The sequence below is a fragment of the Papio anubis genome, chromosome 1 (assembly GCF_008728515.1).
Source record: "Papio anubis isolate 15944 chromosome 1, Panubis1.0, whole genome shotgun sequence".
NCBI classification, from domain to species: Eukaryota; Metazoa; Chordata; class Mammalia; order Primates; family Cercopithecidae; genus Papio; species Papio anubis.
The window spans coordinates 215,660,958-215,688,406 of NC_044976.1; the positions used below are offsets into that span (position 1 = coordinate 215,660,958).

The 27,449-nt window shown below is 40.8% G+C and overlaps 1 protein-coding gene, 1 long non-coding RNA gene and 1 other non-coding gene across 4 annotated transcripts in view; 1 reads left to right on the forward strand and 2 right to left on the reverse strand.

Moving 5' to 3' along the window:
* The window catches only part of SMYD3 (SET and MYND domain containing 3), a 758,734-nt gene that overhangs the window by 424,116 nt on the left and 307,169 nt on the right, over nt 1–27,449 (reverse strand). The window lies entirely within an intron of this gene.
* LOC108583430 lies at nt 695–26,356 on the forward strand. 2 transcript variants are annotated; one of them, XR_004182018.1, is made up of 3 exons: nt 695–765; nt 4,020–4,135; nt 26,285–26,356. It is a non-coding gene; the product is annotated as an uncharacterized LOC108583430 (long non-coding RNA). The 2 variants fall into 2 exon arrangements; XR_001898089.2 differs by lacking the exon at nt 26,285–26,356 and adding an exon at nt 14,902–14,980.
* LOC116272011 lies at nt 15,785–15,889 on the reverse strand. The gene has a single exon (XR_004180740.1). It is a non-coding gene; the product is annotated as a U6 spliceosomal RNA (small nuclear RNA).

Consider the following 27,449-nt stretch of genomic DNA (forward strand, 5'->3'; position numbering starts at 1 on the left):
CTGTACCTGGCCAACTTTGTTTTTTTCAGTAAGTAGAAGGAGTGTGCTCTAAGGATAAAAGTATAATATAACATAATAAATACATAAACGAGCAACACGGTCACTTCTTATCACTATCAAGTATTATATACGGCACAGAATGACATGGGCTACACTTTTATAGACCTGGCAGTGCCGTGGGGATTTTTAATACCAGCTTCACCACAAACACATGAGGAACGTGTGTTCGTGTTGTGCTGCGAAGTGATGACAGGCGGTGGAAATTTTTCCGCTCCACTATAATACTATGGGACCACCACTGTATACACAGTCCATCTTTAACCAAAACATCATTATGCTACCATGACAACATTTGTTTGGTTTCCTTGTTTGTTTGTTTTTAAGACAGTGTCTGGCCCTGTCGCCCAGGTTGGAGTGCAGTGGCGCAATTACGGCCCACAGCAGCCTCTGCCTCCCCGGCTCAAGAAATTCTCCTACCTCAGCCTCTCAGGTAGCTAGGACTACGGGCACGTGTCACCACGCCTGACTACTTTTTGTATTTTTAGTAGAGATGAGGTTTCACCATGTTGGCCAGGCTGGTCTCAAACTCCTGAGTTCAGGTGATCCTCCCGCCTTGGCCTCCCAAAGTGCTGGGATTACAGGTATGCACCGCTGCACACCTACATTTGTTTCTTAACAGTGGATCTATTCCAGGAGAGTGGAGTCTCAACAATTACTAATTATTCGTTATAATATATCTGCCTTTCTTCTTCACACTTTCATCTGGTAAGCACCTGATAAATTGAAATAAGGTTTTCTCTAATCACCAGTCAATGAATCTCTGCTACTTTTAGAATTAGAAATACCTAAAATATTACAATACTTTCTAAGGTCATGAAAATCTGTTAGGTATTAATGAAAGTGTGGGTTACATGAATATGCATTTATCTATACTCAAATATAAAATTATATCCTTAAATATACACATTTTATCATTTATACAATATACCTCAAAGTTCAGAAAGTATTAGGGGGAAAAACTAAGTATAGCTCAGGAGTAACTGCGCCCGTGCCTTCTGCAGACAGCACACTGGCGATACAGACAAACATTAATCCACGTATAAAATCATATTTGAGTACAAAATATTGTGTCATCATATTTTGTAACATGGTAAATATCCCTTTATATTGCACCAAAAATTAGAGTTAGGCTTCAAGATTTTTACATACCTTATTATAATAAACTTAGTATTATCCAACTGATAGGAGATAAAACAAAAAGCACCCCGGGAGAAGTTTACCATTCACGTAAAATAAATGCTTTGGTTTTTGAGATCTAGAGTAATAATTGTCCGCTTATTAAACAAAAAGGTTATCTTTTCCTATAACCTTTACAGTATAGAAGTACTCCAGACTTGAAAATCCCTCTACCAGCTGAGGATTAGAATACTTTAAATATTCAAATCTAACTACTTAAGTTTGAACTACACTTTCCATCGCAGATCTGGAAGCAGTCTATGAACTATCAAGGAAGACGGGTATTCACAGGGTGGTCATTCACTTAATTTGTGGAAACAGAAACTCTTCTAATCTCTTACGATTTTGCTGAATGACATTTGCTAGGGGAAAGTTTCAAACATTTATTGGAGATACTCCAGGAAAATAGAGGGCAATTTACTAGTATGTGTGATTGTCAAGTGGGAGAATATGTCAATCACCTAATTACCATTATTCATTAAGGAGGGCTTTCAAATACATTGTAAATGAAATGTGCGTAAAGTAGCCATGAATTTCAAGTATATTATATTGTGCAGAACACAGAATAAAAACTTTTTCCAAAATACGTAATTTACTTAAAGGAGTTTCCTTTTGAAACGCAATTTGTACTGACCCAAGTTACCACATCTTCCATGGTCCTTTGAGAAGAGGTATTTATTCAAAAGCAGCACGATAATGGAAACCAAGTGTTTTACTCTAAGCTAATGTTACACAAAATCACTAAGATAATTTTTTATTTCGTTCCAGCACTCTACTTTCCTTTCCACTGAGTCCTCCAGGCCTCAACCCAAACCCCCTCACCAGTAACCACAAAATAATAATTCTTTTTTATGTGATACTTAGTCTCAGAAACAAACTATGGAGTCCCAAAATCAGAGGTCAGCTGACAAAATTAGCCTTCCTCAACTACGCCCATAAGTACCAGTGGATCCAGGCCATTCCCATATCCATTCACCACTGTCCAGTTCTTAAGGACTATAGTTGGCTCTTCAGAGCCCTTGGCAGAAAGGGATAAACATTAAAACGCAAAACAATATTTCTTTCTTTTTTTTTTTTTTTTTTTTTTTTTTGAGGCGGAGTCTCGCTCTGTCGCCCAGGCTGGAGTGCTCTGGCCGGATCTCAGCTCACTGCAAGCTCCGCCTCCCGGGTTCCCGCCATTCTCCTGCCTCAGCCTCCCGAGTAGCTGGGACTACAGGCGCCGCCACCTCGCCTGGCTAGATTTTTGTATTTTTTAGTAGAGACGGGGTTTCACCGTATTAGCCAGGATGGTCTCCATCTCCTGACCTTGTGATCCGCCCATCTCGGCCTCCCAAAGTGCTGGGATTACAGGCTTGAGCCACCGCGCCCGGCCGCAAAACAATATTGCTAACTGAACTGATACTGTAACAAAAAAGTAACATTTGATGCTTGAAAACATTGGAAAACACACGGTCTGACCCTCAGCAACAGGAAAACATATTCAAAGCAATGAGATTAGTGCTGATAAAGGCTTTCGTTTGTTTGTTTTGAAACAAGGTCTTGCTGTCACCCAGACTGGAACGTAGTGGCACAAGACCACAACTCCCCGCAGCCTTGACTTCCCGGGCTCAGGCAAGTCTCCTACCACAGCCTCCTGAGCAGCTGGGCCTACAGGTGCGTGCCACAATGCCTGGCAAATTACTGTATTTTTTGCAGAGACAGGCTTTTGCCATGTTGTCCAGGCTGGTCTGAAACTCCTGAGCTCAAGCAACCTGCTCACCTTGGCCTCCCAAAGTGTTTGGATTACAGATGTGAGCCATCAACCACACCAGCCTGTATTGGCCTTTTGTTAATGGCACTGGTAATATTGGCTCTTCCCCTTAGAGGGTGAGGTTAGCCACTCCTGAGCTAAAAGAATGCATACATAACATACAAACATAATGTATGAATCCCCAAACTATAGACTTTAACCCAAATTGGTGAAATATAAAGCAAAAGGAAAAGAAACTTTAAATTTCTTTTTAGGCCTGCTATTTGGATATTACAGGAACCACTGTGATTTATATTTGGCCTTGAGGGTATAAAGATCTATGATTTTATTCACGACTTGGTTAAATCTTTTCAAAACACAAGAGTCATCTATTCATAATATTAAGAAATGAGGTGATGAAAACCTTAATACACTCTGCTAATATACTGTTCTCTTCAGTAGAAACATGTAGGAGTATGTTAGGGACAATCTCTCGATTATGAGCAAATTTACAACTTCAATGCTGTCTTCTTAAATTACATGCCATCAATTACAATCCAAACATCATTTAAGAATTTGTAAGTTTAAAAGGAGAACAAAACTGGCCGGGCGCGGTGGCTCACGCCTGTAATCCCAGCACTTTGGGAGGCCGAGGCAGGCGCATCACGAGGTCAGGAGATCAAGACCATCCTGGCTAACATGGCAAAACCCCGTTTCTACTAAAAATACAAAAAATTAGCCGGGAGTGGTGGCGTGTGCCTGTAGTCCCAGCTACTTAGGAGGCTGAGGCAGGAGAATGGCATGAACCTGGGAGGTGGAGCTTGCAGTGAGCTGAGATCGCGCCACTGCACTCCAGCCTGGGGGACAGAGTGAGATTCCATCTCAAAGGAAAAAAAAAAAAAAAAAAGGAGAACAAAACAAAACCCCCAACAACTCATTATTATTTAAGCCAGAGTTGCACAGAGTTACCCTTTCAATTGTCTGAATAAATTCTAGACATGGCAGAGTCTACTGAATAAATAAAAGCTATTGATAATCCCACTCCACTCTACAGAAAAGCAAAAAAGCACAAACATGAAATCAAGAGACCACACCGAAGTAACATCATGGAGAAGAATAAACATTTTCAGGACAGAAAATGTTTAAGAAGAAGAACAAAGAAGAACAAAGGTAGGTACATTGAATGAGCAAGGAATGAGCATGGAACTGTTGAAACGTGGGGTCTAAAAAGGCTGTGAGCTGCTTTCTAAGTAAAGCCTAGTCCAAAAATGTACGTCTTGTGACCAGATCAATTTCCATTCCTTCTAGAAAGATGGAAGAGATAAGCAAAATACGTAGAGCTACAAGGGCAGAGTGGTTAATGATTAGTACATAGAAAAGTTGCTACTTCGAAGGATTTAGGTATTAAGTAGAGCAATTAAAGAATTTCTCCAATGACATCAATCTCAACCAGACAGACGTTCTCAACATTTCGCCCAGCAACTCTCCCAGACCATCCTCACAGCAGGCTTAGGGAGGGGTAGTCTCCTGCTTCCTGCTTTCAAAAAGGGTGCTGCCTCCCTTTAGTGATGTTTATAAAAATGGCAGCGGTTTCCTATTTGAATGTTAATTATTGTTGTGACACACAAGGTAATTTAACTTGCTTCGGTAATTTATTCATCCTTCTAATTAGATGTAGTTATTGGAAAATCTTCCAGAGTGTAACAACAGTTCCAAAGGTGAAATGGCAGGAGGAGGGAGCTTTCCCATAGGATCGCAGCTGTAAACCTGGGCTGGGTGTTCCACTGCCAGTCACTTGAATGAACAATGCCAGGGATCAGAGATGGTCCTTCCGGAATCAAGCAGGTGGCACCCGTCACCTTCAAGAATTGGACAATTCAAGAGGAAGGTAAAGTCCCAAAAGATGGTTGGAGCTACTCTGAAAAGAAGATGAAAGACTGAACTTGAATGAACCGAGGAACAATACCACACAACACCATTGTAAATCTCCTAGACCGGGAGTCATTTACATACAGTTAAGAAATGCTGTAGACAGAGTATAAGCCAAAAATACCACTGAAGTGGGAGAGGCTCCACTGGAGTTACTTGCTTTGTGGAAGTATTTTCACGCTTGCCACATCATACCTGCTCAATCAATATTTACTGAAATAAGCAAATGAATGAATGGACAAGTGCATGCATGGCTACAGAATATTAATAGGCAGATCCACTCCATCTCTCTCATTACAGCCTCCTCAGCAAGCGACCTTTTTTTCTTAATTTGAAGATCCCAAAAGTGAGCGAGTTCCAATAAACAGAAATTTCTTTGTCTTTAATAAAACTGAGCTGCCACTGCTGCTTCTGTGAGGTCTAAGTGCCGGCCTGTAACCATGTTCTACTGCTAGCCAGAAGGGAAAGACTGAATCATATCTGTAAGCAAAGAAAAAAACCCATTAGACTCCAATCAACGCAGAGCTGGTGGCTGACGACTGCAGGATCCCTGTGAGGAGCACGGATTGATACTGCCAAATGGATACATTAACTGAAACTACTCAGGCCTTAGGGGAATGGCCAGAGGCCCCTGTAGGGAACAGTTCAAGTCAACCTTTTCCTGCTTCCATTGTAGGATGGAGGATTCAAGGGCTTAGACTATATAAACCAGTTCAAGGCCATGCAGGAACCTATGCAGAAATACTCAAACCTCTATTCCCAAGAGGAAGAGGAGGAGGAGAAGCAGCCAGCAGAACAAGTAGAAGAAACAGCTTGAGAGGTCAAGTGAACAAAAGCCACAAGGCACTAGGCTCCAGTCCTTCCACTCCAGAGTGATATGAACCTTCGCAAAAGGCCTTTCATTTGCCCTCCAAGAAACTGTCTCCTTCTGTTGTCCTCTTCACTGTAATGCACAAAATAACTTATTTTGGTGATGAGGGGTCTTGATCTCTTGACAAATACACTGAAAAAATGGGGGTTGTATATATGCGTGTCCTACGTATAAATCTGTCAGCAAATGTTGCCACCACTGAATTCTATATTCTCAGATTGCCCTCAATTTTGCCACTCGGAAGTAACGTGCTGAATAATCTCAGCAACCAAAAATCATCATCCAGGAATGTTTCTTATGAGACAGCTGATTTATTCTGATTCATCAGATCTCTTTTAGTAGCTTTAATACCCCTTTGGGAAATGCAATAGAAAGAAAATCATCTTTTAAAAGTGCTGGAGTGAGGCCACTTCTCCTAGAAGATGGTCAGATACGCATCTCTCAAAACACATCTTAACCTTGAGAATCTGAGGGGTTATACTACCTTTCATTCCTGATAAATTCTGGTTTCCATGTTGGCACTGAGCTCTGTGCTTTCCGTGTGTGGAGAGTGGAGATTTGGACCCTCCCATCCACAGTCTCTTTCTAAGTGAAGGGAAATATTAGTTTTTGCTGTTCCTTGTTATTCCAAAAGCTCTGGTCTGGGGCCCATGTTCACACTGGCCCTCAGTCTGGTCAGATGCAATGTTCTTCAAAGGTGGGGACCTACTTGGTATCAGAGTAGCAGCCAAAAGAGGAAAAGGCGTGAATTAAGTACTCAGTTAAAAGGAAACATGAGGCCAGGCATGGTGGCTCATGCCAATAACCCCAGTACTTTGGGAGGTCAAGGTGGGAGGATCACTTGAGCCAAAGAGTTCAAGACCAGCCTGGGCAACATAGCAAGATCCCATGTCCAAAAATAAATAAATAAATTAGCTGGGTGTGGTGGTGCACGCCTGTAGTCCTAGGTATTCCGGAGGCTAAGGTGGGAGGATCACTTGACCCCTGGAGGTTGAGGTTGCAGTGAGTCGTGATTGTGCTACTGCACCCAGCCTGGGTGACCCTGTCTGAAAAAACAAAAAACAAAAAAACAAAGAAAACAGATTTCTAATATAGATATATTAGAAAATATGTATCTACATATAGTAGAAAAAATATATATACACATATATTAGAAAACATATATACATATATGTATATTAGAAAACAATCTCTATATGTGTGTGTCTGTGTGTGTGTGTATGTATTGGTACATATATATACACACACACGTACCCATACATACATGTATAAACTACTTATTCTATCTTATACCTTCCACTCAAGGTCATGAAGATTTGATTTTGGAGACTGATGCAAATGTTTGCCACCTGATTTTAAAACTCAGGACGGTTAGGCCAGGTGTGGTGGCTCATGCCTGTAATCCCAGCACTTTAGAGGCTGAGGCAGGTGGATCACGAGGTCAAGAGATCAAGACCATCCTGGCTAACATGGTGAAACCCCGTCTCTACTAAAAATATGAAAAAAATTTAGCTGGGCGTGGTGGCAGGCACCTGTAGTCCCAGCTACTCGAGAGGCTAAGGCAGGAGAATTGCTTGAACCTGGTAGGCAGAGCTTGCAGTGAGCCAAGATTGCACCACCGCACTCCAGCCTGGGCCACAGAGCGAGACTCCATCTAAAAAAAAAAAACACAAAAACTCAGGAGGGCAGAAGAGAATGGGTAATCACTATAACTAGTTTCCAGCAAGAGATGCCTCCCTTTATAAACACTCCCCAGAACTGACATAAACAGAGAATGAGACGTAACGAGCCATAAAGAGATGTGATGTGCTTTAAAAGCAACAAAATATCAGGCAAGGAATATATTCTGCTATAATATGTACATCATATGGGTTCTATTTGTTTCCTAGAGATAAAGTGATCACTTAACTACGAAAATTACTATCATCCATCTCTCCACATGCATTCCCATCCTTGAGAAGCAGTAGGAACCATGGGCCTCCGTGATGTCTAAACAAGTGCTCTTGTGAACAGAGGTTTCACTCCACTGAGAGAAATGGCCATGCAAAGCAGTGTCTCAAGAGAGCAAGGCAAATCAATGTCTCACCTAGAGTATATTTTAAAAATCTGTAATACAAATGATTGCACTGAGGGACAAAGGTTTTCCTGTACTCTCCCTCCATCCGACCTTCAAACAGATGCGCTAGTGTCAGCTCCAGTAGAAATAAGAGGTATCCTTGACATTATCCTCGGCTGTGATGTAAGGAATCTGTGTGCTTACAAAATTAATGCCAAGTATTTCAGGCTGTCAGCTGACATCCTCTCCACTCCCCAGAGCTGAGACTATTCAGTAATGGCAGTACCTCTGACATCCTGTCTGACATCTACAGGACTCGAGAAATTCCAAGAAAATATTATAAATTCTATCATTTCATGATTCACACTTTGTGCAACTGAAGATCTCCTCTACACAAAAACACAGGACATGTCAGAACACCCCATAGGTATGTGATTTTTCTTAACTTGTATGGTTTTATTTATATGAAAATTCAGTTACTGAACTATGAAACAGACATGTGGGGTCTGCTTTGGGGATCTAGTCCTTAAGATGAGTTCACGAGGATGAATGATGTCCATCTCTGAGACATATTAGTGCTTCTACAACCCGTTGTGCCAAGCACCAGTGGGCTAACAGATCCTCCAGATACACAGACACAACTTAAAGCAGAGAAGCCAAGTAGAGAGATTTGAAAAATGAATTCTAACACCAGCATACTGGATTCCCAAATAAATTGTTTAATCACATTGTACCTTCATTTCCCCAATGATGAGGTAGAGATAATTACCTTTGCTTATTTCACAGGGGGGCATTTTTAATAATAAAAAGAATTATTTGAAATCTTCAAAGAAAGAGTACTATTGTAACCTTATATAAGAAACAGAAAGAGAAAATTGAGTTAACCATCTTAAATTCTGCCAAATTAATCTAATTTTTAAAAAGAGACTGAGTGAAAACTTATCGCTGTTGTTCTCATCACAACTGAAATCCAGCATATTAAAGAGAGAGAGAAAAAGATCAACTTTTAAAACTCCATTCCTGGTAGCCACAAACACTCTTATCAATTCCCATCGAAAAACCCTCCTCACCGTCTCCCTTCCTTCCCCTTTCTCCTATTACCTCTGCCTTCACTCCACTTATTCTTCACATCTCTCGGCTTGTGTATCACCTCTTCCTCCTTGATAATTATAACCTCACTCCCACTGTCACACATAGAACTGATCCAGAGGGGACCTGAGAATTATTCTGACCAATCTCCCACACAGTAAAAAGGGACAACTGAAGACTGAAGTGATACCATAACAGGCTCAGGGTCGGGTAGCCACTTACATGCAAAGCTGGGTTCTCACCTAGACATATGACTCCCAGTCCAGTGCTCTTTCCAGTACCCCACATGACAGCCTACCTGGGCCTGTTCACCAGCCTTAGTCAAGAAATACATTTATGAAACAGTTACATGCACCTTGTTGTTCTCCCACCACATAAAGCACATTGAGTCACAATTAGAAAAATAAAACTGATGACAGCAATCAGAGGAGAATCCTGTATCTGGAAGACACCTTAAAACTTTCACCTTCATTACCCATAATCCATCTTATCTAGGAAGTGAGACTCAAGAGGTCATTCCCACAATGCCTTTCCTCCCCAGACACTCATTCCAGGGTTCAACATCTCTTCCATTGGTCAAGCCTAAATCCTTCCTAATGATGATACTGAAGCAAAAGCACAACACCAGGTTTTCCAGATCTGGCTGAGAAGACACGAAGTGAGCCCCTAAGTACAAATGAGCACATACTTAATACAGAGAAGACACAGTTACCACATTGCTAAATTTCTCTACACCCTTATGTTTAGGAGATTAAATAATTGTAGCTCCTTTAACTTTATCTTCTAAATATATTTTTGGCTTTTATCTAAGGCCCCTTTAAATTGTCTATGTTGCTTTTTGAAAGCTAGAGTCCAGAACCAAGGACAGGTAGCTAAAGTGTTTCATACAAGAGAAACTCCATCAACAAAAGGATTGCAAAGTTTGTACAAGCCCAGGGCAATCAATGAAATCTGCATGTAAACGAGGCAGTTTTCCAGACAATACTTTTCAATTAGACTAACTTACAAACTTGAGGAATAACTTGAGAAAACATCAACTGAGTCTTCAAAGCATTTTCAAGCACAAGCCCTAACACAGTTTACTGGATGCCATTTAATTGGGCAGCTCTAACCATGTAGCTAAATATAAGAAGGTTGGCATAAGAGATACAAAAACCCAACAACGTCCAAGCTAAATCCCTTAAACATTGTCAGAACGAGGCTAAGAAGAAGCAAGGTGAGAAATCAGGGAAAATGCAAATAGGAATTCCATTTCCTACAAGATGAAGAAAGATAATTAAATAAAAATCCTGACTAGCTAGGGGAGTATGTCCAGCAGCCAAAAAACAAAAAAAGTAATTATTTCATGTGTGCTCCTGGTATAAAGTCTTGAAAATAATAAGGCTGCTAAATTGTATACATCAGGGAAGTGAAGTAGTAGCTCAAAAGATTATGAAAATTGAGATTTCCAAACTGAATTTGAAAAGGAAACAGGTAAAATGAGGTCAGGACATCACAGATGAGAAAGAAGCTTCTACTATGTAGCTGGCTGTTTTAAATTAATAATCTGGAACATTAGCAGGTTTAAAGTCCCATAAAAATGACACGGAGGGAGAAGTACATGCGGTAGAAACAGCGGTGTTTACACCTTCATCATAGAAAGGTATTACTAAAAGGATTTACAAGGTGCTAACGTGATACATATCAAAGTCAAAGCACTTTAATAAATGATGAGAAAAGGCATTAGGCATGGAAGTAAAGCCAAAGGACTTAAAATAACTCCACCTTTCCACACACTAGATTATATTAAACTAACTAAGCCACTCCAAGATCCACAAAAGATCAGATTTTATTTTTCCCTAAGAGGCAGTATTCCCAAGAGCACCAAACCAGTAAAGGCGGTTAGGCAGAAAAACCAAGAGTTGAAAGAACATAAAACACTAGTCCTTTCTGGGATATTGTTACACAGGCTGACAGAATCTAAATAAATATATATATATCATGACCCAAAGAGGTCCCAGGCTTAAAATCCAAAAAGAAAGAAAAGCAAGTATATTGCCCTTTTTTCCTATCGGGAAAACCTTGTAACCACTGAAAGATTAGAACAGATAAAAAGTGATGGGTCAGTATAATTAGTATCTTCTAATTATAGAAGCACCCAGATTGGCATCAAACTCACCAACTCTTGGCTGTCTTCAACAACAACCAGGCCTCCTCTGGGGAGACTACTCCTTGCCATCCTCAATCTGTACCTTGGATGTGTGGCTTCTTGCTTCTAACAGTATCACAGATTATGGACTAAATGTTTGTGTCCTCCCAAAATTCTTATGTTGCAGCCCTAACCCTCCGGATCTATTTGGAGAAGGGGCTTCTCAGACAGTAATTAAGGTTAAATGAGGCCATAAGGGTGGGGACCTGATACAATAGGATTAGTGTCCTGAGAGGTAGAGACCAGAGAGCTCACTGACTTGCTCCCTTCCTCCCTGTGTGCTTGCATGAGGAAGGGCCACGTGAGGACTCAGCAAGGAGGCACCATCTGCAGGCCAGGAAGAAAGTCCTCACCAGAAACCTAGTGGGCCAGAACCTTGTCTTAGGTTTCTAGTCTCGAGAACTGTGAGAAAATAGATTTCTGTTTTTTAAGCCACCCAGTCTCCCAGTCTGCAGTGTTTTGTTATGGTAGCCCGGGGTCACTCAGACATACTACCATATTAATGCTTACTAGTGACTACCCAAACAACAGGGATAAAAGTTTCCATTTGTTTCTTACCTTTCCTAATGCAATGCTCTGCAAGGCTGGATGTTTTAGAAATGCTTTTTGAACTTAATAATGGTTTTAAAAAGTCACAGACTTCAATAACAGCCATCATTTTCTATAAGCACTAATGGTGTTATACGCCAAGAATTTTTAAAGGCAAATAAATTTTTCTTCTTATCTAAAAAGTTGCCTGGAGAATGCTCACCCTTCTTTTCCTCACTACTGAAAACTGTCAATAGCAATTCAAGCAATATAATTCCTTTTTTTCTTTTTGGAGACAGAGTCTTGCTCTATCCCCCAGGCTGGAGTGCAATGGCGCAATCTCGGCTCACTGCAACCTCCGCCTCCCGGGTTTAAGCGACGCTCCTGCCTCATCGTCCTGAGTAGCTGGGATTATGGGCGCCAATTTTTGTACTTTCAGTAGAGACAGGGTTTTGCCATGTTGGTAATTCCTTTTTAAGAATTACAAACACCAAAGTATCTTGTATAATAATAATTTATGTGCACATGTGTGCTACAAATACCAAAAAGAACTTATGCAATTTTTACATACATAAGATACTTTAGTTCCTTGATTTTATGCCATTTCACCTAAATATTAACAAACATAGGACCGTGGACCTTGGGCTTAGAGAATATTAAATTGTAGAATCATAGAATCATAAAACCATAGAATCACAGACTAGAGGTTTGTCTCGGTCAAACCTCACTATTTTTTATTTTATTATTATTATTTTTTTTTCCTGAGACAGAGTCTCACTCTGTCACCCAGGCTGGAGTGCAGTGGCGCAATCTCAGCTCACTGCAACCTCCGCCTCCCGGATTCAAGCGATTCTCCTGCCTCAGCCTCCTGAGTAGCTAGGATTACAGGTGTGTGCCACCACGCCCAGCTTATTTTTGTAGGTTTTTTTTTAGTAGAGATGGGGTTTCACCATGTTGGCCAGGATGGTCTCGATCTCTTGAACTCATGATCCACTCACCTTGGCCTCCCAAAGTGCTAGGATTACCGGCATGAGCCACTGTGCCCAGCCAAACCTCACTATTTTTTTTAAATGAGGAAAACCAGAGCTCAGTACTTTGCTCAAAATAACACAAATCATTCCCAGAATTCCCAGAATTGTGGGGGTTTCTTTTACTGTATTGTTAAGAAATAATTTTCTGTAAAGTAAAATAATGATTCTCAAAATTAATGAACACATATGAAAGATTTAACTCACTAATTAGGGAACCAGTAAGATGCTAAGTCTGATTTTGAAAAGAATTCAGAGAAGAAACAAATAGATAAGCTTCAGAAATGCCAGCAAGATGTAAAATTTGCAAAACTAGTCAATACGCATAGGACCATAATCTATTGCATTCTCCAAACACAACTGGCATTGTATGGACCAGAACCAGGTGCTTTACGGTCTATTTTTTATAGCATGCACAATTCTAGTACAGCTCAGAGACAGTGAGAGGCAGAGCTAATGTGATGGTTGAGCTAGACAGAGTTTTGGTTTTGTGGTTTTTTGTTTTTTTTTTTTATCATTTCAAAGTCTCTCACAACCTGTCCTCACAGTCTCCTGCCACGTACAAGTACTCTGAAACTAGAGAACAGCATGGTGGGTGAGTTTAAAAAACAGAATTTAAAATTCTTAATTGCTAACTTTCTGAAAGGCTTCAGAAGAAGACCAAGTTCATTTCATACCAGCCCCAAAACCAAGAGACAATGAAAACTCGGCCTCTGAGAGTCCAGCACCGTCCGTGTCGACAGTGCTTCTCCTCTCCAAAAGACCCCTCTGAATACGTACCATAATCCCACCAGGGCAGGAGGTTCGCAACAGCGGCTCCTCAGCTGAGTGGTGGGAAAGGCCATATGAAATTCCGGTCTTCTGCTTCCCAGTCTCACACTCTCTCCACATCACAGGCATGGTTACCTCACAGGAGAACGGTTCTAAAGCCCCTTAGAGTCATTATGCAAGAGGTCTCACGAACTTCTATTGTGACTGAAGAAACGTAAAATGAGGAAACACAGAAGAAACGTCTGCTACACACATACAAAGTAGGTGTGACGCGCTAAATAGGTAGGTGATCGAGCTCAACTCCGACCCCAGTTCCACAGCTCTGGTCAGAAGATCTGCGTTGAAGAAAAGAGAAACAAGGTGGCTCACGCCTGTGATCCCAGCACTTTGGGAGGCCGAGGCGGGTGGATCACGAGGTCAGGAGATCGAGACCATCCTGGCTAACATGGTGAAACCCCATCTCTACCAAAAATACAAAAAATTAGCCGGGCGTGGTGGCGGGTGCCTGTAGTCCCAGCTACTCAGGAGGTTGAGGCAGGAGAATGACATGAACCCAGGAGGTGGAGGGTACAGTGAGCTGAGATTGCGCCACTGCACTCCCGCCTGGGCGACAGAGCGAGACTCCATCTCGAACAAAAAAAAGAAAGGAGAAACAAATGGGAATGAAGAGTGGAAAAGGTATCAAATGAGGACTCAAAAGCACTCTGAGAAAACTGTGAGGTTCTTATGTACTGTGTTCAGGCAAAGAAACACAAGACGTAGACATGAAGAGAACAGAACACAAGGAATAATTTTTAAAACTAATTTGGACCAATTTTTTTTTCTTTTAAAATGCTCGAGAGGATCATTGCAGAAAATACAATGGTAAAGCAAAGTAGCTGAGGGATTTTTCAGTAGCTCCACTGTGAAAAAACAAGCACATCTTAAAACTACAAGCTTTGAAACTTTTACATTTCTTAATTAAAACATTTCCAGATTCAGTTCATTTCTAAGCAAGACTGCAGCCCTAAAGAGACCAGTAAATTTTTATTCATCTTTTTTGAAACAAATGTGATTGACAAGTCATTGTTTGAATAGGAAACTATGAATTAAACAAACAAGCAAACAACCAACCCCACAGTAATGAAACCATTCCTTGGAGATAATGACGATGTGAAGTACAAGAAACCCATTTCGAAGCACTCGTTTCATGTGAGCACTTGTTGATGGAAATATTACTAGCAAGTCCCCCTGAGAACAGCTCTCTTCATTGTGGTCTCAGGAGCCTTGGTGGTTCACATTCCTCACATGCACTGAGGGCGGTCTTGATAAAAAGTATCTAGTAGACCTCTTGGTGTCAAGTTGTAAAGCTTGAACTTGTTTGGGGATTTTTAAGAATGTATAATAAATATCGATTTATTAATTTACAATAAAAAAACGAATGGGTGAAAGGACCGGACACTGAGCCTCTGACCTTCATGTTTTCTCCCTGCATAGGAAGTCAAACTATAATCAGAATATTGTTGTGTCTGGCACCACAGCAAGAGCAACAAGTTGCATAAACCGTGAAGCACAACAGACTATTCATTCATCCAGCACGTCCTGGCCTAGAGCTAGAAATACAGCAGCGAACATGAGCGATCAGAATCCAGACTGGACTCTGAAAAGAGGATCTCCTTGCCACAGGATCTATGCAGTATGGTCCTAGTTCTAGCTTTCTCTGGCCTAAATAATGCCTAATGGAGCCGTGCGAATATTCACTTTACTGACTTTAAAAAAAAAAAAAAATTCATATAACATAAAATTTTCACTTTAACCATTCTAAGTGTACACTTCAATGGCATTAAATTCAAAATGTTGTGTAACCACTACCACTATTTCCAAAAGATTTTTGTCATCCCAAACAGAAACTTTGTAATAAGTTTGCTTTTTAAAAGTGCTACAAGTTACTAACATTTGTGGTTGACATTTTTTTTTCAAATATCTATGTTAAGTGCTCGATGATAAGCCTGCCCATAATGTGTTTCTTTAAGAGGTCTGTGGCCAGGCGTGGTGGCTCACGCTTGTAATCCCAACACTTTGGGAGGCCGAGGTGGGTGGATGGCTTGAACTCAGGAGTTTGAGACCAGCCTGGGCAACATGCTGAGACCCCATCTCTACTAAAAACACAGAAAAGAGCCAGGCATGGTCGTGCACATTTGTGGTCCCAGCTACTCGGGAGGCTAGTGAGGAGGATCACTGGAGCCTGTGGGGCAAAAGCTGCAGTGAGCCAAGATCGCGCCACTGCACTCCAGCCTGGGTGACAGAGCGCGACCCTGTCTCAAAAAAACAAAAAAACAAAAAAACTGTATGTTTCTTTAGCCATTGTGTTTATTTATGTTAAAATATGAAGTATTTCACAAATTTGCATGTCACCCTTGTTCAGGAGCCATTCTAATCTTCTCTGTCTCATTCTAATTTTCTAGTATATGTGCTGTTGAAGCACGAACTGGCCATGGGGTTTCGATTTTGTAACTGTTTTCCAGAAGGCAAACTTCTAAGTTCTTAAAGAGAAAGGCACCTCACTGCCATGTCCTCCCTCCCACCCCACTATGGTGTGGTTTCTTCTACAATGCACACTATTTCACCCAACTCGTACAAATATCTAAAGAGACGCTATCATCAGCTTTTTAGAGCAAGGAAGCTGAGACTCACAGGAATGACATTTCTCAAAGCTACTCGGGGAGCAAGGGAACAACGCAAGCGTGGGTAACGGCTATTCCATATTGGAGCATGACTGACTGGATGCACATGTTTGTTTTTGCTATACAGCTAACATTAACTGGTTGTAAGACTGAATACTGTATTAAATTTGTTATTAAAATACATACTCCTGTAACAAGAAGGGACATGTGAGACAAAATAGGAAAGATGAAAAGCTTTTAAAGACACAGGAGAGGCTAAAGAAGTGATTTTTAATGGATATACTCTGGGAGAAATTCTCAACTATCTCCCTCCAAATGGGTGATACTAGTCACTTAGGTGGCTGCCTTTTTTTCTGAAAGCTGTCAGACATCTCCATGGGCAAAATAAAGAAAGAGACACTCTACAGTTTATTGATGTACGTATCATGGTAGCACTCTGTGGTTTTAAGACAAATTGAAACTCCATCATATGCTGCTTTTAAAGCCCAAATAACTAAAATAAAAACTTCCAAGCACAGCAAAGGCATAATACTGTCAGTTGTATGTGCTTAGGAGATACATGCATCTCTAAAAGCAGCATGTAAATTTCTCTTTTCAAGCACATGTTTAAGGGAACTGGCACAGTAACAAACAAGGGGAAATACAGAGCCCAGTTTTAAAGTCAGGATTCTGTTTTTGTGGAGTCTAATTTATTTCAAGAAATCCAAATTATTAAATTCACCTCCTACCTGAGGAAGGATCAAAGGAAAGGTAATACAGGCTAGTCATCCCTAAATGCCAAAGTCCAAAAGACTAGTATTTAAGACCCAAGTCTATTATTTACTAAGTGTCAGACCTTGGCCATGTTACATAATCGCTCTCAATCTGTTTCCTCAAAATAATACCGCTTAACAAAGGATTAAGTAAAATAGTGCATATAAAGCACCACACACAGACCGTAGCGTATACTGAGAGTTTTATTTCAGCAATAGAAAGCATAGGAGGCCAGGCGCAGTGGCTCACACCTGTAATCCCAACACTCTGGGAGCCCAAGGAGGGCGGACCACAAGGTGAGGAGTTCAAGACCAGTCTGGCCAGTATGGTGAAACCCCACCTCTATTAAGAATACAAAAATTAGCCGGGCATGGTGGCAGGCACCTGTAGTCCCAGCTACTCGGGAGGCTGAGGCAGGAGAATCACTTGAACCCGGTAGGCGGAGGTTGCAGTGGGCTGAGATAATACCACTGTACTCCAGCCTGGTGACAGAGTGAGACTCTGTCTCAAAAAAAAGAAAAAAGAAAGGAAGCATAGGAAGTGGGGGAGTCGCTGAAGCACACTGATTTAAATTACTCCTCAATTAGACTAAATTTTTTGAAAAATCATGATTTTCTTTGTCCCCCTCCCCAGCTCACACGCAAAAAGCCAACACTATACTAAATAAGAGAAGACAGTCGAGGTCAAGACTTTTAACTTGTTCTCCAGCTACTATTTTTTCCCTCCCTATTTCTATTTTGGATTAAGGTATTTCAGGAGCCCCCAAATCAAAGTAGAACAGAAGAAGGAAAGCAAGAGAAAACGAGAAGTAGGAACTAGAAAAGCCAGTATCAGAAAAGCATACAGCATTTCCTCACTATACTAGCAAAGCTTACCACGCAATATTCAACAGGTAAATCCTGATGGCTGGCTGACACTGGGTTCAAGACACTCGTCCACACGCTCCACATACTGAATACCCGAAGGTAATTCAGAGAGAAACTGAGGGGGAGACGGAGAAAACGGACCTCGCGGTTCATCCTGTGTGTCGCTGTCTTACACGCAGGAGTTTCAGTGCTTTAGTACCAACTAAAAACCAACTATCGGCTGGGCGCGGTGGCTCACGCCTGTAATCCCAGCACTTTGGGAGGCCGAGACGGGCGGATCACGAGGTCAGGAGATGGAGACCATCCTGGCTAACACGGTGAAACCCCGTCTCTACTAAAAATACAAAAAACTAGCCGGGCGAGGTGGCGGCGCCTGTAGTCCCAGCTACTCGGGAGGCTGAGGCAGGAGAATGGCGGGAACCCGGGGGGCAGAGCTTGCAGTGAGCTGAGATCCGGCCACTGCACTCCAGCCTGGGCGACAGAGCGAGACTCCGTCTCAAAAAAAAAAAAAAAAAAAAAAAAACCCAACTATCAGTTCTCCATGGAAGCAGCAAAACATAAAAACATCCTTGAAATCAGTACAGGGCCCTTCTGCTAGGGTCTGGCGACGTGGTTTTGAGATTCTTTGTCTTGGATCATTCCTCATTTGTTAGACCCACAAATAATGGTCCTGCCTAGAACCATCACCACAAGCTAGAGTGAAAAATGCCAGAAGACTAGGTTAGTGGGTAAAAAACTCAACATTTTTGCTCATGATTAACCTTGGGTGGCCTTAACAAGTTATGTAAGGTTTTGTTTCTACAGAAAGACACTGCATTTTGAGAGCATCTCTAGGCACAAAAATTAGTCACATAACTGAAAGACAAGAAAATTTTAAGCATATATTATAAATAAATGCGAATATTAGGGGTGTGTATCCAAACATATGAATAGCTCTGAGAAGAATAAGACAAAAAGATCAAACACACTTGAAATCAGAGAGACGTCGTTTGGGAACTGAACTCTCGCCATGAGCAGGAGAAAACCAGAAAGTTCTTCATGAGTTCTGCTATCTGTTCAACCATTAATTCATGATGTGTTGCTGGAAAAAAATCACGAATGTCTTCGAGCCTTATTTTCCTTATCTGTATCTGCCCAAGATCTCACTGGGTTCTTGTAAGAATCAAATATGACAACACAGTCATTCCTGAAGTGCGACCACAGACCAGCAGCATCAGAAAGCCGGGAACTTGTTCAAATGCAGTTGAGTCCCACCCAGCCTTAATAAATGAGTTATTCCGATGCACCCTGAAGTTTGAGAACCACTGCACAAAAACAGACACAATCTGAAACATCTTAAAACACTGGAGTGTTGTTACTATGGAAAAAATTACAAATAATACATTGAAGATTTTAAGAACTTTCACTGACAATTGGATACAGAAGAGGCTATGTGTGGCTTTTGTTGTTGTTTTTGTTGTTGTTGTTGAAACAAGGTGTCACTCTGTCACCCAGGCTGGAGTGCAGTGGTATTATTATAGCTCACTGTAGCCTTGAATTTCTGAACTCAAACGATCCTCCTTCCTCAGCCTCCCAAGCAGGTGGAACCACAGGCATGTGCTATCATGCTCAGCTAATTTTTATTTATTTACTTTATTAATTTGTAAGAAAAGAGGTTTAATTGAAGAAATTGGCAAAAAGAAAGGGGCTACAGAACTCACGCAACTTCGGAACCCAGCAGGGCAGCCATTAACTCTTACAGCTCCCAAAATAACCTGGCTCATTTTTTATCTTTCTTCTGTAATGATGACGTCTTGCTATGTTGCCCAGGCTGGTGTTGAACTCCTGGGCCGAAGCGATCTTCCTACCTCGGCCTCCCAAAGTGCTGGAATCACAGGCATGAGCCTAACATATGTGTGGCTTTTTTTAAAGCTAAGATTTGCAGTTAATGTAAATGCTACAATAAAATAAAATCCAAAATTATGGTATCTATCAATGTTAAAATGCACTATTATTTCCTTGTAACTTTAAAAGGATTGAGGGAAAATAAATAAAATTTGTAATGATTGTAATGATTACACATTCTTTAAAAGAGTAAATATGAGACTAAATGTATTTCAATCCAATTATTAATAAACAAAGAGTAAACTTGAGATTAGCTCTCTCCAGGGAAAAAGGAGAGCAGTAAGTCCTCCTGGGATCTTCCCATTTTCTTGGCAAGAGTAATGCATTCATTGCTTTTAAAAAGGGAAAAGGTAAAGTCAAAAATAATAATAAATGTAGTTACAAAAGATGCATTTCAATTGATAAAGGAGGCTTTTAATGTAATGATTACAGGAAATCTTGGAGGAGTTCTAATAAGTAGAGCCAAATTAAGAACAAAATATGCTAAGAAAACAGAGAAGTCATATTAAGATTGTTTTTCATTCTATATTCTAGTTAAACCCAATAAAACAGGTTAAGACAAACAAAAGTATTCCTCATGAGAAATATCCTTAGGTCCCATTTATCGTCATATCTCGTTTATTACATCCAGTTAAGAAAATACAGTACTACAGCCTCTGACACATTAGAGACAACCTGAGAGCCACACCGGTAGAAATACACATATCTGAAAACATTCTGGGGTGAAAGTAAGGAAGAAGAGATTTGAAGAATAAATTAACATTTAAAACATAGTAATAGAAATAGAAATCGTTCAATGAAAAGACTTGTCCATAAAAAGCAAAATTACCAACTCTCTGGAGATTTAAATTAGACTGTACTGATGAATACATTCTTCAGAACATGTTTATTTGTATGATTTTTTTATGTACCCTTCAATAAAACTCTGGACTACGCAGGATACTAGACTGAGTACCTGTGACAAAAGAGGCAACCCCAGCCGTGGCCTTGTGGTTTGGCCTGATGTACAAAGACAGCAAGCGCCACTCACTCAGCCACCACTGTCACACTGGCACCCCACGTTTCTCTCCAGGCTTCTTCCCCATAGTACAAATCCGATCCAAATTAGCTGCTAGTCATAATCAGCAGAAGGGACGGAGAGGCCTTAGGGTTACATTAGACACAGCCCTAGTGGTCCTCTCTTACTTCCTCAGAGACGGCCTCCACCAGCAGCACGTTTCCTGCAAATCTACAATCAGGTCTTCCGAGCTGCAATCGGCTTCTACGGTACTCGCAGCTCTCCAGGTACTCACGCTTCTTTTCCTCCCTCTTTAATTCTAGGCCTTCTTTTCTTTCTTCCCTGACTTTGTGTCCCCTTTCAAACTTTCCCTTTTATTCAAACATACACAGAAATGGCAAAAGCAGCAAAACATCCTAAATCATGCTCACTTAAGCCACCGCTGGGGAACAAAATGGACACAAATTGATCATTATGTTCTCTCTCACGTTGGGGTGGCACACAATTAAGAGCGGTATGCTGTTTTTATGTACCTGTCTATAACTGCAGCTCTAAAGGTTCCTCATTCCATTATGAAACGCAAGAGGTACATGAGTAATGGCACTGTATTGGGAAAGTTAAAACAAAAGATTTATTAACCTCTGGGTGGTTGTTTTAAAAACGTATCATGTGGGTCTACACACTTCCTCAAGGGAAAAGTAAACATTTTTTTTGAACATTTTATATGTTACAGTTTTTGTGGGTGTTTCTTTGTTTGTTTTTTGAGATGGAGTCTCGCCCAGTCACCCAGGCTGGAATGCAGTGGTGTGATCTCGGCTCATCACAACCTCCACCTCCCGGGTTCAAGTGATTCTCCTGCCTCAGCCTCCCGAGTAGCTGGAACTACGGGCACACGCCATCACGCCTGGCTAATTTTTGTATTTTTAGTAGAGACGGGGGTTTCATTATGTTGGCCAGGCTGGTCTCGAACTCCTGACCTCGTGATCCGCCCGCTTCGGCCTCCCCAAGTGCTGGGATTACAGGCATGAGCCACCGCGCCCGGCCGCATGCCACAGTTTTTCACAGACGTTATCTCACGAGTAGACATGCCAAACATAGCCATGCACAGCTGTGCTATCCAAAAGGTCGTCACTAACCACATGTAGCTATTTACATTTAAAACATAATTAAAATTAAATTTGAAATCCAATTCCTCAGTCATATTCAATGCATTTCAAGTCTCTGATACGTGAAAACGGCTACTGACTGCCACACTGCACAACAAAGAGAGAACATTTCCACTGTCACAGAAATTCTATGGCACACCATCTACGTCTTTCTCCTGCAGGAAGAGTTTCCACAGAAGTATCTGAAGAACTACACTGGGTCCCTCGGGTACAATGAAGATTAATTCTCTCACACGAACACCGTAACCACAATCCGTATACTGTGCTCTCTTGTACCTGCAGGCAGCTTTTCACCACTGCCAGTTGCTACGCTACACTTGGCCTGCTGAGAGCTCCAGCCTTTCACAAACTCTCACTACATCCTAACCTCTCTTGAATGTCTGGCAAAGGTTTGGATCAAAAAAGACATCACATTTTTGCACGTGTGACATAATACTTATAGTTTCCTGGAAATTTATTGGCCCATATGAAGTGTGATCCCCGGGACAGTGACAAAACTAAGTTTATGCTACTGAGGTTTTGCTTGCCTGGGAAATACAAAAAACTTTTGTGACTGTGAAGTCACTAAATAACCTAACAGTTTTAATAATGAGGGCAAAAAAATATTTTAATGGGTATAATGTCATGATGAAACCACAGAAAAAGCTATACCCGAAATAGAGTTCAATTTTGGTTAGACTTCCTTTTACAGTCTCATAGGATTCATGTGGCACAGGGCCTCTGTGACAATAGGTAAATTTTCATAAATGCTTACGCACATCTGGACTCTATTCCAGTGACCTACAAGGTAATACATCATTCTGTCAGTTTCAGAGGTACGTTCACATCCTCTTCTCCCAAACCAGAAATCGCCCAGGAATTCCTAGACCATATGACATGTTGCTGGAGGAAAATATATATACAGACACACAAATGCACACACACACACATACACACACACACACGCACTGAAATAATATAACCATTCACTTTTCTTCTAAATTTTATCTTCTGTGGTAAGTTTCCCTGTGTTGACAACGAATGCCTCTCACTAGACCGTGCAGGTCACTGTAACACAACATCACATACCTGGATTATTATGATGGGTGAAGGGTTCCTACATATACCTCAACAGGAGGTTAGGAAGCCCTATGAAAACTCAGATTTTTGCTTCATTTTTAACCAAAAGCGTTCAGAGCCTCTGTCAATACCAGCTGTTATAGTGGTTGGCTGTGCCTGTGATAACAGGCTGCCTCTCACCTGAAAGGATGAAGGGGTGTTTCTCAGAGTGATATCTTACCATACAGAGGATGATACTGTCTTTAAAGCTAGTGAAAATCAATTTTACTGTCATTTCTTTATTAAAAAAACACCTCCCTTTGCAGAAATATCACTGAAATGTCATGTTTAAATTTTTTTCTACTTCATATTATTTATAAGCCAATATTTTAAAGATTTGTGGCAGTTCTTTAGGCCGGGGCAGGGGTGATATCTGCTCAGAATACATCTGATATAGTCTCCTGGTTGTCTCTAAATATCCTGTTTTGACTGATCAATGCTTGCACAGTGCTTGTTATTAACTACTAGACAATAACTCCTAGGTACAGACACTGCTGCTTCTCTTTTCCCTTTGTGTAATTAAGATAGTAAGTGTCCAGCAAGAAGCAAGATTCCTAGAGGTAAATTCAATTACTGTCCCATTTGTATTTCTAATTCTAATCCAAATTAAATAAATGAAATATCCACTGTAAAAGAGAAGCACAAAAGGCAAAATCTTCACAATCATCACCCAGGGAATCACTGCTTTGTATAAAATCATTAAAAATTATTTTGAAAAAATAATAAAAGCAAGTTGACTGAGACAATTATACAATTCTAAGAAATGTTTTTAGAAATGTTCTTCTAAGTATTGTTCTTTTTAAATTTTATTTTTGGCAATTCTCGACTGTAACTACAATACAACATTCTTTCCCCAAAGAAAAACAAATTTAAAACAATTTATTTAATACCTTTGGTCACCAACATTTAACAGAAATAGTTGCTTAGTAGCAGCTCAAGCAGCTTAAAAAATTTAAAAGTTAAAACTTTTACATAGGGCCTAGAAGCAAAGAAAACTCGTTAGCAATAAGCATAAGTAGTGCCCAAATCTTGTTTTCTAAAACTATTCTCCAGTAAAAGAAAACAGGGCACATTGAAGAAATGGCTGCTTCTAGGATATGAGCAGGAAACATAAAAAATAAGCCTGAAGCATCTTGTGGTGCCAGAAAGTGAGAAGGTGCTAAAGGAAAAAAAAAAAAACACAAAAACTCCACAACGATAAGGATATGTCAGATGCACACAGAAATCAACTGAGAAAGTTCCCTGCAGCCAAAAGTTAGAATATTTTGGGCCAGAACATAAAGTAGTGTTGGCTTATAACTAGAGGTATAAAATAAATTTTGTATGAATACATACTGATATAAATAAAACACAAACCTCCCGTTCAGAGGAATTCCAAATAATTTCCATATTAAATACTCCTCCCTCAAGGAGGTGGAACGTGGCTCCCCGCTCCTTCAGTGCGGGCGGAGCACGGTGACTTCCCTGTGAAGAGGACAGTGTGGAGGGAAAAAGAGCAGCTCTGCGGTGGCGAAGCCTGACAAACGCCAGCTCAGCCAGGTGATCGAGGCCAAAATCAACAAGTCAGGTTGATAGAGCATATTCCAGGTAGGATGTAAGGAAAATGACACGTTATCTCTGTGGTCTTTCTCCCCAAAATCCAGAACTCCACTCTAACCATGAAAAAAATTTCAGACAGAGATTACCTGCTTTCCACGTGAGGTACGTTCTGCAAAATACCTGACCAATATTCCTCAAAACGGTCGAGGATCATCAAAAACAAAGAAAGCATGAAAAACTGTAACAGCCAAGAGAAGTCTAAAGCAACATGAGGAACAAAAATCATGTGGTATCCTGTGTGGCATACGGGTACAGACGCTGGGTAAAAACCAAGGGAATCTGAATAAAGTATGGACTTTGGTTACTAACAGTATATCAGTATTGGTTCATTAATTGTAAAAATGCACCATACTAATATAAGGTGTCAATAGGGAAAACTGGGTACAGGATATATAGGGGAACACTTTGTACTATTTGCAATTTTGCTGTAAATCTATACTTTCTAAAATTTAAAGCCTATTTAAAAATTTAAACAATCTTTCCAACACTAAATCATACTGCATACACTTAAAAATATTTGTTTGTTTGCCATTGTAATTGTGGCTAAGAGTGTGGGCTAGGATGGAACTGCTTGGATCTGAATCCAGTTCTCCTTTCTAAGTTGATTTTTACTAGTAAGAGTTATGTGCTTGACCTGTACATAGTACATAGCTAACACGGGCCCATTCTGACATCAGTTACGTTCAGCAGTCTTTGCTTTCCCAGGAAGAGAAAACAAGACAAATAAGGCCCAATCAGCCGAAAGCTTCTTATCACAGGGTAGCCATATTCAGTAAAGAACCAGACAACATCTGCTGAGTATCACAGGCACTAAACTTGGGGCAAACTGGACCCCCATTCACAGTCAAGGCAGGTTCTCTTTCCCAAGAACAGATGTAACCAGCAATGTGATTAATGCCTCCGGGCAAAGTGCAGGACTGATTTTAAGAGCTGTCAGCAATTTCACGATATGAACTCTGTTTATTTCTAATATTCAAATGAGCTCAACTAATGAAATACTATTTTATGTTTACAAGCAAAAAGAGCAGTAAAATGAATTTGATGAAAATATCTGAAGACACATTCAATAAGAATGACCAGGGTATATAGTATGTTATTCATCTTTTTGGAAGTTTACATGTTAAAAGATTTACAACTTCTTTCCTACCATTGAATGCTTCTTAAATGAATATTCATACAGCAATTGCAGTGGCTTTTTTACTGTCTAAGATAGTCATTAAAGGCTTGTCATCCTGCCCCAAAAATGCCTCTGGTGCTTCTAAATTATTAGATCTTAGTCTACTGCTTTGAATGTTGTAATTGCAACATAAAAATGAGAAATAAATTACCAGTATGAACAATCAAAGGTCACGGTTTTCAGCAAAAGCTTAGAATGTTATAGTGGCACCTACTTTTTCATACAAACTGTTAAGAGTATTTTTCTTGACCAGACTGAGTCAATAAAAAGATGCGATTAATGAAACAAATGAAAATCTGAGAGCAACCGGCTATTCTTTAAACAGACTGTAAGTAACTAACGGGCATTAAAGGGCTTTTTAATTTAAATTTGTGCTCATTATTTGACGTTTATTTTAGATTCAGGAGGTACATATACAGGCTCAAACATGGGTATATAGTGTGACGCTGAGGTTTGGGGTAGACATGACCCCATCATCCAGGGGGTGAGCCTAGCACCCAACAGGCAGTTTTTCAGCCCTTGCCCCCGTCCCCTCTTCCCCCTCTAGCAGTCCCAGTACCTACTGTTCCCATCTTTACATCCATAATTAACACTTTTAGAGTTAGATTAACTGTCACTATACCTAATACCAAATTTCCTGTGGGATTGTGTCTCAGGCTATGCTCCACGTCTGCTACTACGCTCCCATCACATGCACTCTGAAGTCACTGAGCTGAGCACACTCCGAGATCAGGGAACCTGATATTTCTCTTCCACGAATGCACTCCAGCACCTCGCACTGGATACACAAAGAATAAAGGAATCACTAAACAGTTCCTGTCTTAAACAAAAGAATGAATCTGCTTGTGGAATTATTTCCAATTCACTGTACCAAACAGGGAACTTTGGTATACAGCCAACCAGGTATTTTAAGTTTTGTTTTGTTTTGAAAACAGTATTTACTGCGAGGGGTTAGAGCAGTTACAGGCCTCTAAGCAGAGACTACTGGATACTCCCTCCCTTCAGGACAATGTTTGACACATTTGCAGTATCTTGTCAGATACAAAATTAAGAAGTGCACACACGACTTGCTGGCTTCAGCAGGGGTGGATGCTCAGCAGGAGATCTTGACTGACAACGACACCAAGTCTTTATCCAAAGGTGGACGTTACACACAGCAAACACAGAGATGCTGTTCCCAAAGGAGAACCGCATAGACACTGACAAGAATGTACACAGACGCCCGCTGTGATAGAGAAGATAGAGGAGAACAGCATGGACACTGAGCAGGAATGTGCACAGATGCCCGCTGTGACAGAGAAGATAGAGGAGAACAGCGTAGATGCTGAGCAGGAATGTACACAGACGCCCGCTGTGATAGAGAAGATAGAGGAGAACAGCATAGACGCTGAGCAGGAATGTACACAGACGCCCACTGTGATAGAGAAGATAGAGGAGAACAGCATGGACACTGAGCAGGAATGTACACAGACGCCCATTGTGATAGAGAAGATAGAGGAGAACAGCGTAGACACTGAGCAGGAATGTACACAGACCAATGTGATAGAGAAGACAGAGGAGAACAGCGTAGACGCTGAGCAGGACTGTACACAGACGCCCGCTGTGATAGAGAAGATAGAGGAGAACAGCGTAGACGCTGAGCAGGACTGTACACAGACGCCCGCTGTGATAGAGAAGATGCACGGGATGGGAATAACCAATGACTCCCCAGGAACTGCAGTAGGCGTTCTGCTTTTCATATATATGATTTGATTCTCCAAACAACCTTATGAGGTGGGTATTATCAACCCCATCTTACTAGAGCTGAAAATGAAGTTCACC